Genomic DNA, 13,440 nt, shown 5'->3' on the forward strand with positions numbered 1-13,440 from the left:
AAGGGTCATGCAGTTAAACTGTAGGAGTTCACATCAGAAACTACACTCTCTGTCAACATTTGTCATAATGGAAGTGGTGGATGTCTGTGCAGTCACAGACACCTGATTCTAGTAACCTGGCCTTGCAGGTCTACAATGACTTCCATGCATTTAGATTGCAATTTGAAGTTCTGAGAACCACAGGAGGTGAATTATCTCTCCTCATTGTAGATAATTCCTTCTCTACAGGGGTTAGACAACATAAGTCTATGGAGTTAATGTATCCATGGAAAATATGTCAAACCATAGCCAAGTATAACAATAAGGTTTTCCTTTGCTACATCTGCAACATCAAAGGTATAACAGATATGTGCTGAACTAATTGTGGATTGTATTGCACACACCAAACCTGTGTAAATTGAAAACCCACTAGCAGACATGCTTGGATAATAAATATCCCCACACCCACATGCTTACCACAACACATGTCCTCAACATCACCTCCAACCTCCCTCTACAAAGAGCAACTAAACACTGCTCTCTCCAAGAACAGGAAGACAACCTCCATGGGACAAGATGGCATTTTGACATGCATTCTTAATGTTCTTAACCATCAACTACTGCACTAGGTACCCTATTCAATCACAGTCTGAACACTGCCTTTATCCACACAGATTTTAAATTAGAAACCTATTTTCTCATACACTACACGTATACCTATAGTTCCTTAAGTTTCTCAAGCCTCAGCTGTAAGAAAATGGAATGGATTTTCATGGATGTCAAATACAAGAACAGAGCTGACATCCAAACACTGCATGTGTTCCAGCATTGTTTTCCCAAGGAAAGGTTGCACATGCTAAAACTGTTGGTATTCAATTATGTGAATAGAGTCATAGCATGTGTGCACAACATTGATGTTGTCTATCTTGACTTGGCCAAGACCTTCCACACAATGACACATTTTTACATTAGCAGACCCACTTGGATCCCTATTTAATCATAGCCTCCAGACAGGCTATGTTCTGGTAGAAGGGTGGACAGCAGCAGGCATCCCTCTGCACAAGGGGGAATCATCAACATACACAGGGAATTATAGATGGTTTACCTGAATAATTCCGACAGCCACATCCTCAAAACAGCTTCCGTGAACTGCAAACTGCGGCTTCACAAAACCACAAAAAACAGCAAAATCTCACCCCCTTTTTGACCCTTGGTAGCACTTGTTTCAACTGTGGAGTGATAGGAAATGTCAACATTTGCTGTTTTTTTTTTAAATTTGTGGAAGTCAGTGGGACAGAATTTGTGGAAACAGTTTGAATATCTGCACATTCATAGGATGTGCTTTCAACTATATGAAGGTAAACCGTATAGACACATAAGCCTGAATAGTCAAATCAGTAAGACCATGGAAATATTCATCATGGACCTGAACAATAAGGAAATAGTTCATTTCCTGACTAAGGAACCAACCCAGTTCTGATATGTTAAGAGTAGATCTTGTCTGTTAAGTGTTGTTGATTTCTTCGAGAAGATCAACAAAGCCATGGATGGTGCATCCCACCTAACTTGACATGGCCAAGGCATTTGACACAATTTCCCACTGAAGTATAATACAGAAACTCTCTCAACTGGGCATAATCCCCTACATCACCTGGTGGGTAGCTAAATGGCTCACTCACAGGACACATTCTGAGTAACTTGGTGAATTTACCTCTAGCAAGAGGCGATTCATTAAGAGTGTACCACAGGATTTTGTACTGGGCCCTTTCCTGCTCAGTATTTATTTCTCAGGGGTCATTGCAAACGTAAACAGTCTTTGTCTGGCCAAGTTTACAGATGACTGCAAATTGGGTGCAATCACTGAATATATGAATGATACTTATATACTGCAGAAAGGAGTTACTCACACAAATGATTGCTGTCATAGCCATGGAGAGAAACTAAATGCAAAAAAAATTAATAATTATTCCTTTTTGTAAAGCAAATACCCCACCTAATTACAAAATAGGCAGCACCCCCCTAAGAATAGACCCAGTGGTACATGACCTGGGTAGTGAGGTTGATACTAATCTGAACTTCTACCACCCTGTATCCACAGTGGAGAAAAAGTCCTTCTATGTGGCACAACTCATATGTAAGGAAAGTAAATAGCATCCAGATCAAAGGACATTATAATTACATTGTTCTCTGCCCTCATCACACAGATAACTGAGTACAATGCACCTTTTGGCATGTACCTCACCAGACATCTGCAACAGCTGGAGAAAACCCAGAGTTTTCTCAACAGGAAGATACTGGTTATAAAAGACAAGTCCTACACAGAAAGATTGAAAGCCCTATCAATGTATTCTGTCTTTTACAGACTACTAAGGGGTGATCTTTGTCTGGCTTATGGGACAGTGTCCAATTTTGCCCTGATGGGAATGATACACATTCATAAATCAACCTACATGAGGGCCACTTATTAGAAGGATATTAACCTAGCCTCTGACATAAATAAATCATATTGGAGAGATAGATACATCTCTCAGAGACTACATCTTCTCTGGAACAAGCCTCCCATTCATGTAAAACAAAGGCTTTCCCTGACCCTTTTCAAGCACAACCTAAATCAATGGATGTGCAATTGCAAATTTGCTCCTGGGGTGGTGCCCATGAACCTCATGGAAAGAGGCAATCAGTATCACATACCATACCATAGGCTCATACCTCTGTGAACTTCATTCACCGAGCTACTGGCAGAAGCAACAGGCATTCTGTGTGGCCTACTGGATGACATACTGTCAGACTATTGCCCAAATGATTGGTGTTTTTAACTAGCACCTGGATACAGTAAGTTCTGCTGGAGGGAGGTCTTCTTCTCCATGCCAGTGCTAACATCATTCCCATGGCTATTGCTTATCTGCCTCCACTGGTGGCATGCCCAAGAGGGCAGGTACAACAAGATCAGGTACTGCAAACTCCTCCACATCACTCACTGCTGGTGCACCTGGTGCAGAATGGCATATTCACTCACACAAATGTAGACATTTGGCAGTATTGCACACATCACAGCTAGGCCAGTCTCATAGATCTCTATTTTCCTTGACAACAGGTGTTGGTGCCAATACCTTTCCTTGAAGGGGATTCTCTAGTGGTAGGGAATTCATGGTCTGCATGGCTCCCACCTGAGATCGCGCAATACCTGTCATCCACATATGCATATCAGTACAACTTGCATCTACAGGAGCTGTGTCCTCTGGAACACATTCTGAGTAAAACCCACTACTGATGGACACCAACCCCTGTCAGGAAGTACTAACCACTCACTACACAGTATACACAGTTTCTCCAGTCTTCTCTCCATATCACACTCTCCCTTTCACATCCTTAGTTCCACCCTACCAATACAACTGTTCCTGGCACATTTTTGCTTTGCCCCTCCCCTAGTGTGCATGTGACAACTCACCCTGCTGTCACTGCTTGTTTATACGGGAAGATGATGTCTGATGCTCACAGCATGACAACTTAATGGACTGCACAGCATGGGCTGGGTCTAGTATGACATACATCAGTTTAAATCTTTACTGTGTCCAGCCTGTCCCATAGCTGCTGATCAGACTCTGCTTCTTTGCAAGTTTCACAGCCTATTGCACCCACCTCTTCCTCATATGATCATCTTGTGCAGCAGGTTCCTCCATTGGATCTTCAGGCAGCAGCTCCTCCATTGTTATCTCACTAACAGTCAGTCTGGTCATCAGATGGCAATCCCCTGCATTAACTATCTGCATACCATCATCTTGTGCAGAATTGCCCAGTAAGAAAATATCTTGCTGCAGGTATCCAGTGAACACTGCAGAGTGACACTGGAGCAATGTAGGCAGTGGAAGTATGGCTTCTTCTACATGAAAATGCATATATTAGTCATCTGTCACAGTGCAGTGTTGTGCTTCATCTTGGCCATGTACTGTGGGATAAATATCAGTGTCATCAACAATGGATATAAGGTCTTCACCAGAAATATGTTCCTATATGAAGTTAACCTGCAGAAATCACTGGTATGGGCAGTACATGTACTTTCTAGAAGATGTAGCAGAAATACCTTTCTGTTCATGAACTAATTTATATGTGGACCAGGTAAGGCCTTGTGAGCAATGTGGTTGCAATCTGTGACCCCAAGAGCCACAAATAAATTGTCCATTTTATAGAATAACCACATAGTTGTCATTTCTCTTCTTTTCAGTCCTTGGAAACAATATGTGCTCCTCCACATACTACACCATAACATCAAGGAACTGATAATTCATGAAGCAAATGCATGAGATATGTCTGTGGTTTTCACCCTGTTGGTCACTGGGAGGTCTCTATAGAAAGTATTGACAATGCTACACATACCTTTATGTTCACTAGAATCAGTATCCCATACATCCCATGGGATTCTGTGTGAGGGTGGCACATGACTACAAGCTTCCATATGGTGTCTTTGTCGTCACAATGGTGTTCAGCTCTGCCCATCTTGTGGAGGTGCTGGTATGTTAAGTGCTATCAGATGCTTCTGCAATATGCAGGATACTGATGCACCCCTTTATGGACTCTTGGAGTGAGAGTGTACTCTGTCACATAATATTCAGGTAAAATGGATGTTACTCCTAGCATCTTGTACAAACTTGCTATCAGTCACTGGTGAGCCAACAAGATTTATGTTTCTGAATCTCTCCACTATATTGCTTACTCTCATTTACATATAAAATTGAGCTCATTATCATAGTGTCACTCAGTTCCATATCATTATATGGTCATTATCATATAATGCTGACTGCATAATTTCAACTTGCGCAACAATACTACCTGTGTCTCTAAACTGACTCACCCTGTGAGCTGCTGCTCTCTGTGCAATTTGTCTAATGAGTTGAGAAAGTCATTTCTGCATCCTGTCCAAGATCAAGTAATTCCTTAAAAGATATTTCAAATATTAGTAAATCATGAAGGCAGGTGTTTGAGATGGATGTGGCAGAGTTAAAGATGTTAAGATTTGCACTGGGTGCGACGAGGGTGGGCAGGATTAGAAATAAGTATATTAGAGGGACAGCCCAGGTTGGAAGGTTTGATGACAAAGCCAGAGAGGCAAGATTGCATTGGTTTAGAAGTGCTGAGGAGGGATGCTGAGTATATTGGGGAAAAAGATGCTAAGGATGAAGCTACCAGGTAACAGGAAAAGAGGAAGGCCTAAGATAAGGTTTCTGGATGTGGTGAGAGAGGACATGCAGGTGGTTGGTGTGACAGAGCAAAATGCAGAGAACAGGAAGAAATGGAAACAGATGATCCACTGTGGCAACCCCTAACGGGAACAGCTGAAAGAAGATGATAATGATGAGTAAATCATGAACAGCATGTACTTTGCAGTAATGCAGAAGTTATTGTTATACCCAGATACCAAATGGCACACAACAATTCTTTAATTCTTACACATCAATATTCAAAAATATGCCATGGCACACTCTTCATAAGAAGATGCACTCTCACTTTCATATCATTGTCTCTTCCTATTTAGCCTTCTAGAAACATGCAAATAGACACAACTGATCCTTGCTACCACACTGGTAAGATTATGAGACATTTTTATCATAAGATAGCATACAAAATACATCCTAAACAAAAACTCAGAAAGCAGTCAAACACCGTGGACTCTGTAATGGAAAGATGACTGCAGTTTAATGCTACAACTTGATCTTTAAGCCTAAATAGTATATTATAACTATCAAGTAATACAGTATAAATTAAATCCCTACATGGTCCACTAACACTGTGTGCATGTAGTGCACAGTTTTGTATTCAGTAAGCAGCTCTACAAGATGAGTGGAGCTGCACAACAATGGTAAACTCCGTGCCATGCTAATTAAAGGATAAGCAGCTGAATTTTATGCTAATCAACCAATCCAAGATGGCGGAGCTATTTAACAAGCTATAAAGCAACCATGTAGACTCAGTGCTGGTTTTCTCTGTGAATTCCAAAACATATTGGAATGCAGCCACAGAAAGGAGTCATCACAGAAAGAATGCTAGGGGCTGTTGTTGCTTTAATTCATGTGTATATGCAACAGGCTGAAGTCTGTCTATACTGCTGCTGCTGCTAGTAGACCTAGGACAAGAAGGAGAAGAGTTTTCTGACCCTAATTAACTTATCACAATCTGCATGAGATGGAAAGGATACAGTGATTGCACTACACAAACCTTGCAACCTCTTTCATCCTCAACTCAGACCCAGGGCAAACTGAGATGAACCCATACAATAGGAGACAAAGGTATGTGTACCACTTAGAATTTAAGCTACAGGAACCTCTCAGAGACCAATAAGAGGCATGCTGGGAGTATCACAAACATCAGCATCCAGTAGCCGCAATCAATTTCTGAATGCTATGCTACAACATGACAGTAACCACATATAGTTGCCCTGTACTCCTGAAGATAGGGCTCCAAATATGCAGGAGTTCAACTCTGTAGAACACTACCCTGAAGTACTGGGTGCCATACACTGCACACATAAAGAAATTAAGGTACTACCCAGGGAAAAGGGGAGGGTCTACATAAAAAGAAAGGGTTTCCACTATATTAGCTGCCAAGATGTGTGTAATGGTAAGGGAATCATACTGAATGTGTTTGCTGACAACCAAGGCAGATCCTACAACTTACATATCTAGCACACCTCCCACCTGTATCAGATGTTCACTACAGGTAATATACCACAGGGATCATTTACTGGGGGATGCAGGTTATGGCTGATGATGTCCATAAGACATGCACACACACACGCACACACACACCTGCTGAGAATGCCATAATGAGGCACACACTCAAACCAGAAATATCATAGAATGTGTGTTTGGGTTGCTGAAGTTACAGTTCTGGTGCCTAAATACATATGGAGGAGCCATGCAGTACAATCCCTGTATATGAAATGAAATCTTCATCCTCTGTGCCATGCTTCACAACATCCACCTGAGAAAACAGCTTCTGCAGGATCAACATGGTGAAGGGCACACATCCTACCACCAGTGGCAAGGTCATCACAAGCCACATGCAGGTGAGGAGTCAGAGGGGGAACCAGCAGCTGCAGAGAGTGTAGGCAGATGTAGTTGTGCTCAATATGCCCAATGCATAGCACAATCACTCACCACCTAAAGGGCTAAAACCTTCATCCTACATACATACATATAGTAACATTGATGCCAGGCAATCCTCATAATCTTTATTTACAAATGCAATGGTTGTGTCCTGCTAGCATCCAACATATTCAGCCCCAAATGAAAACTGTAACACCTTGGATTTAAAAGGTAAGTGTTAAACCCGGAGTGTTAAAACAGAATTGTGTAATAAGAACGAATGGCATATCCTTGCATGTTGTTACTTTGTAATGTAAGTAAGGTGGGTGATCTGTACAGCAACAAATTTAACGTGAAAGCAGAGACTTATGTGAATACATGAGTCGTATCAAGTAATAGGTCTCAGGCATCAAAGATTCAGACATTCATACCTCTCAAAAGTACTGATGGTCACAGAATGTCCTCAGTTTGGCTTCATACATTTGTACTGGAAAATCATTGAAGAGAGACGTTAGAAAGTAATGAGACACATTTCAGTTTCAGACTTCAAAACCCTCAGAAGATTATTAAAAATACTGATGCAAAAAACTGTTTTGAGTCTATCAAGTGTCTAACTTTCTAAGACCAAAATATGTCAAAACTACAATTAGCAAAACAGCATCACAAATGCAGATATACTAAGCACTATATCAGCTATGCACCATGACCATTAGACACAAATCTTATGTATCCCTGAATTCAAAAGATTGAAAAACAAGGATATGGTACAGTTATCAGAACTTGCGCAGGGTGTTGTATGTGTGTGGGGAGCAGAATGCCTAGGCTGATAAAAAAGGTAACTGAGTGCATGTGAGTATGAAAGAGAAGCAGGCAGACATTTGGATAAAGTAACAAACATTAAGTGAGACAGAATGAGCGTTAAGCTTCATGGCTGAAACATATAACTGTTGTGTGTATGTGTGTGTCTGTATGGGCCCTTCAGATGAAACTGGTGTGTGAGTGTTTGCCTGAACACAGCCAAGCACTGTGCTAGCTCTACATCTTGGTATGTGGGACAGGTGTGAGCCATGCATGATAGAGGTGGCAGTTCATCATTGTTGTAACCTGCCATGATAAATGGTCCTTCCAGGAGTTGCACTGTAACATTTGTTACCAGGGTCAGAAGTACTGCTGATGCCTGAACATGACTGATGTCTGCTGGTTGAGCTCCCCTCATAAGGACGCTCAGAACTATGACCCCATTGCCTGCCATGTCAGGGTGTAGGCACCTCAACCACAGATGGAGCTGTGAAAGTAGTGCCACTATGGGAGAGTGATCGGGCACAGCCACATCGGCTAACATCAAGATGATGTGGCTGACCTATGCCCACATGGATGCCGTCCCCCTCCCAACAGACATTCCATCACAGACACTGGCAGTTCCAATGTGTCATTCATCTGATTCATTGTATCGGCAACACATTGGAGGCAGTCACACATGTCAGTCTGTCCCACATCTACAACCCTAAGCATTTCTCTGGAGGACCTATTGGAATGTGCCTGCACCTCCATAATGGCCCTAAACTTACACTAAGTAGCATGAGAAGACACACCTGGATCAGGTGGATGATGGACAACACGCCTCCTATGAGCACCCCTAACAACCCTCCTGTGTAGTACCTTGCCCACACTTTGGCTACAGCCAGAGTTAACATGTACTAAAACTGCAGTAACCACACTGCCTTGACTGAGTGTCTCACCCTCCACCTGTTCAGTATCTCAGGGATCACTGGATTGGGTTGGCATTGGCCTACTGTTTGTGTCTGACCACTAACAGTGGTTCCAGTATCAGAAATAGTACAGCAATGCACACAACAGTCCAAAAATTCACATCATAAACTAAGTATTGCTTTGAACTACTCGTCAGTTCTGACATAAAAATGATTGGCTTATCATGTGCAAATGATTGTAGACTCTCTATGCTGGATGGTCTTGGAAGAAGTTAAGCAAAAGGTAAGGACACCATCATCAGAATGAACAGTAATACAGGGGTGTTAAGACTATTTGCCCTTTATATGTACACTAACAATACTTTTAATAAGAACTAGGATGACACATCCACTCCAAGCCCATGTGTAATAAACCAGAATGCATTGTTAACTCTTTCAGTCTACAGCTGTCACCCCAAAACAAACTTAATGTTAAATAGAACTTAAGCACTGCTGTAAATATTTTACTGTACAAGAAGTATTAAACAGTTGAGATAGATAAGCCTACCTGGAAGCTCCTGCTGATGCATACTTGTCCTCCATGAAACAGTAGCAGCAACGTCAGTGACATGCTGTTGTGCACTTTCCACTGAGCTGTCTGGATTGTTGACAGTGGACAGAAACTCTTCAATTGGTGTCACTGGTGGCTTTGTAGTAGGCTACCCCAGTAGTCATCCATTCATGGGCAGCTGCAGCTGCTCTCCTCTGGGCCAGTGAAATCATGTCAGTTGCCCTACGGTGCACCTGATCATACGTTCTGCTCTGGCCACCTACTGCATTCACATCAGCAACTATCTGCTGCCAAATGTGCATTCTACCAGACATATCCTGACATCTTTTCTCAAGCAGGAAGGCACCATGATGCCTAAATGCTTCAACAATGACTTCATTTTCAGGGTCACTAAAGGGGAAGGAGGTTGGGGGATTGGGATGTCTGGGTGCCATAGTCCTGAAGGATTATACACATAAGCATCACATAAATAAAAGTCCTGCTTTGATATAGCACATAAAGGGTAGTATTTCATTATTATCTACTGGAGAAACATAAAACAGTCAAGATATTCAAATATAAAAAAGGAATTGTGTGGTTGTAACATATTACAATCACACACAAAGCAATGCTGGATCCAAAACAAGGAGAGTAGCAATACCAAAATCTAGTATCTGCCAAAACAGAAATGCAACTTTGCTCCCCTACCCCCAAAACAAAAGACAAATGACACATTTTCCTAACAAACCATCAGCGGAATGCTAAAAGTGCTATCAAATACACTGTCCCTGAAACATGTGTACAAATTTACCACAGAACATTCCATTTTATGCAATTGCCAGTCATGTCTACCTGTGGCCAGCACTACCCTAGAGGTATGTATGATGCATCCGAGAAGGCTAACACCCCCATGTAACAATATAGGACATTTACATTTCACAGAAATAACAATAGAATGGTATACAGAGAAAAACAGTTGTAGCAGCTTGTGATGACAGGTAATAAGGCTGTGCAGCTGAGAAAGTAAAATATGCTGACAAAAATTCCTATGGCATCAGTACACCTCTAAGAACTGCATACAGATAAAAGTAGCATTTGCTAATGCAAATGTGTATATATATATATATATATATATATATATATATATATATATATATATATATATATATATATATATAATATACATACATATATATATATATATATATATATATATATATATATATATGTGTGTGTGTGTGTGTATGTGTGTGTGCGTAGGTTTATTATGGTAAGGTTGAACAGGACCCCATTGAATGATGGGATCATCAACCCACGTCCACAAAAGTGACAACATCGAATTCTGACATTGTCGAAATATGATTCAACTTCGACTTCAGAACGGGCTTTAACATGGGTCGAGATAGAGCGAGATTCATATTTCAACAATGTTGGGTTCGACATTGTCACCGTTCAGCCTCTGGACATTGACCGAAGTGGGTTTGACTGAACCCACTTCAGCCTTACCATAGTAATATATATATATATATATATATATATATATATATATATATATATATATATATATATATATATATATATATATATATATATATATACATATATATATATATATAGTTCCCTATCAGAAGCCTGAAACACTATAAGCTTGAAAATCAAAATCCTGAAACCAAAAGCCTTAAAACTCAAAATCCTGAAAACCCAAAATCCTGAAACTCAAAATCCTGAAAACACAAATAATGCTAATATGCCAATACAAAGACACTAATATCTACCAACTGACCTTGACCCTAACCCTAAGGTCCGTCACTATCATACACTCACCTGACCCGCGCCCTAACCCTAACTCACTTAAACTGCCCCTAACCCTAATTTTTGTCACTATTGCATACATGCCTAACCTGCGCCCTAACCCTAACTCACTTAAACCGCCCCTAATCCTAACATAAAACCAACCGCACACTTACCTGAACCCAACGCATGACCTAACACCACAGGGCTAACAATAGCAAAGCCACAATGACATCAATATGTCTATTTTGTGTTTTCAGGATTTTGAGTTTCAGGATTTTGGGTTTTCAGGATTTTGAGTTTTCAGGATTTTGGTTTCAGGATTTTGATTTACAAGCTTATAGTGTTTCAGGCTTCTGATAGGGAACCATATATATATATATATATATATATATATATATATATATATATATATATATATATATATATATATATATGGGTTTACTATCAGAATTCTAAGCGAAGGTCCGATGACCACAGTTTTGCCCTTTTCCCCACTGTAGTGCAATCTCGGAATTGGAATATTTAAAATGTGGGGGGGTTGTCAGGTGGTATGCAGTGTTTGACTGCAGTCTACAGATGTTGAGAAAGGTCGAATTCACATAGGAACTGTGTTTGCAAGATTATGACCATCTCAACATTCCATTTCAAACATCTGCATCAATATTTTAGGTGTGTATGTCATGTGGATATTGACCTTATGATAGTAAACTATATATATATATATATATATATATATATATATATATATATATATATATATATATATTGAAACAGATTTTTCTTACTGACATTTCAGCATATGGAGTATATAGTTGAAAAATGCAAGTATACATTATCAAGATCAATAGTCTTCTGTGCAGATAAATCCCAATGTAATATCTTCTTCTGTGTTATCCACAGTTCCCTTTTTATAGTGTAGATTCTGGAATGTGAGCATGGTGAAAATGCAATGAGGTATGACCTTACTAGAATTGCTGAATCCCAAATACTTGGTTCTGTGTATCTAATGTAAACATAGTGCAGGCACTCCCTCAGTGTTGTTGCTAATGGATAGCAACTCTGAATGATTACTGATATGGAGAAGGAAAAGTTAACAGCAACTCAGACTGCCCCTACTTCCAGTGGGCATGTCAGCCAGGTTAGACTTACAAAATGTAGAAGTAATTGTATCAAGGTTTTAAATATAAGTAAGCAGCACACGTCTCAGTTTCTGTTCAGCAACATATAACCTCCCTTTCATTTTTGACAACTGTATATTATTGTCATTTAATATCCTCACACACTTTAAGGACAATGATACAGAATGCCTTACAGACTGCATGTTACTGGTCAGATAAGACAAGAATGGACAACAAGCACATATTAAAAAGACGGAGCTGCATTTATGCAAGCAATAATCAGAAATTGTTATGTGATCATTCAGTGCACTATTTCTGAAATTAATACATGTACAAACAACAATCACATGTTTTGTTAGTACTATGGATGATGTTGCAGTTGGTTGTATGCACAATGATTTTAGTTCTCTACTGGCTAGCTGTTTGTGTGGCAAAGATGGATAAGACACCCTTACTGTGTTTGGAAGGTGCACTGGAGTAATAGTTCAACTGCAGATTTCTGCAAAAATATTTTATGGTTGCCAACATACATTTTGTAGTGTTGTTTATTTAATAGATTCCTTCATTTCATCTGTTTTCCCTTTTTTGTGTTTTTGTTTTTTTTTTTTTTGTTTTAATGCCAGAGTTTGTGTGTGGTGTAGCACAAACAAGGGAAAAGAAGAAACATAAGAAATGTCATTTTTAGCTGTACATTTCTCATTTTTGTGACACTTAGTGAACAAACCTGGACTAATGGCCCACACAGGAAGCAGATGGAATACGTGCAGACAGAGCATAGACAGTGTAAATGTCAAAAAGGATATATTGTAGCAGTTTTTGCTTTCCATCATGCAACACAGCTAAGTGACATTGCACAGCAGCTAGCAAGCTTCCCCAACACCTGCAGCCATTGAACATCTGCAGACAGAATGCAGACAGTTAATTTAAAACAGATACATTTTATTAATTCTGTTGGGCACCGAGCAAACATAGTAAGCAGTGTTGCACGGTGGGTAACACACAGAACTTAAGAATGAATATTGAATTATGCAGCTGTCATTTAACTATTGCTATAGCAGTAGGTGCAAGTGTAGGGCTGTAATACAGATGGTCTTGGGTCCTAATACAGGAAGCAACATAGTTCACTGTTGTGATAGTCTAGTTTATAGTAAAGAACAGGAAAATATACAAGGGTTATCTCAACATTCTTGTGACAACAGGTGCAAGCTATGCACATGGTCCTGGGTTCTAAT

The sequence above is a fragment of the Protopterus annectens genome, chromosome 3.part1 (genome assembly GCF_019279795.1).
Source record: "Protopterus annectens isolate FY-2018-M chromosome 3.part1, PAN1.0, whole genome shotgun sequence".
NCBI lineage: Eukaryota > Metazoa > Chordata > Ceratodontiformes > Protopteridae > Protopterus > Protopterus annectens.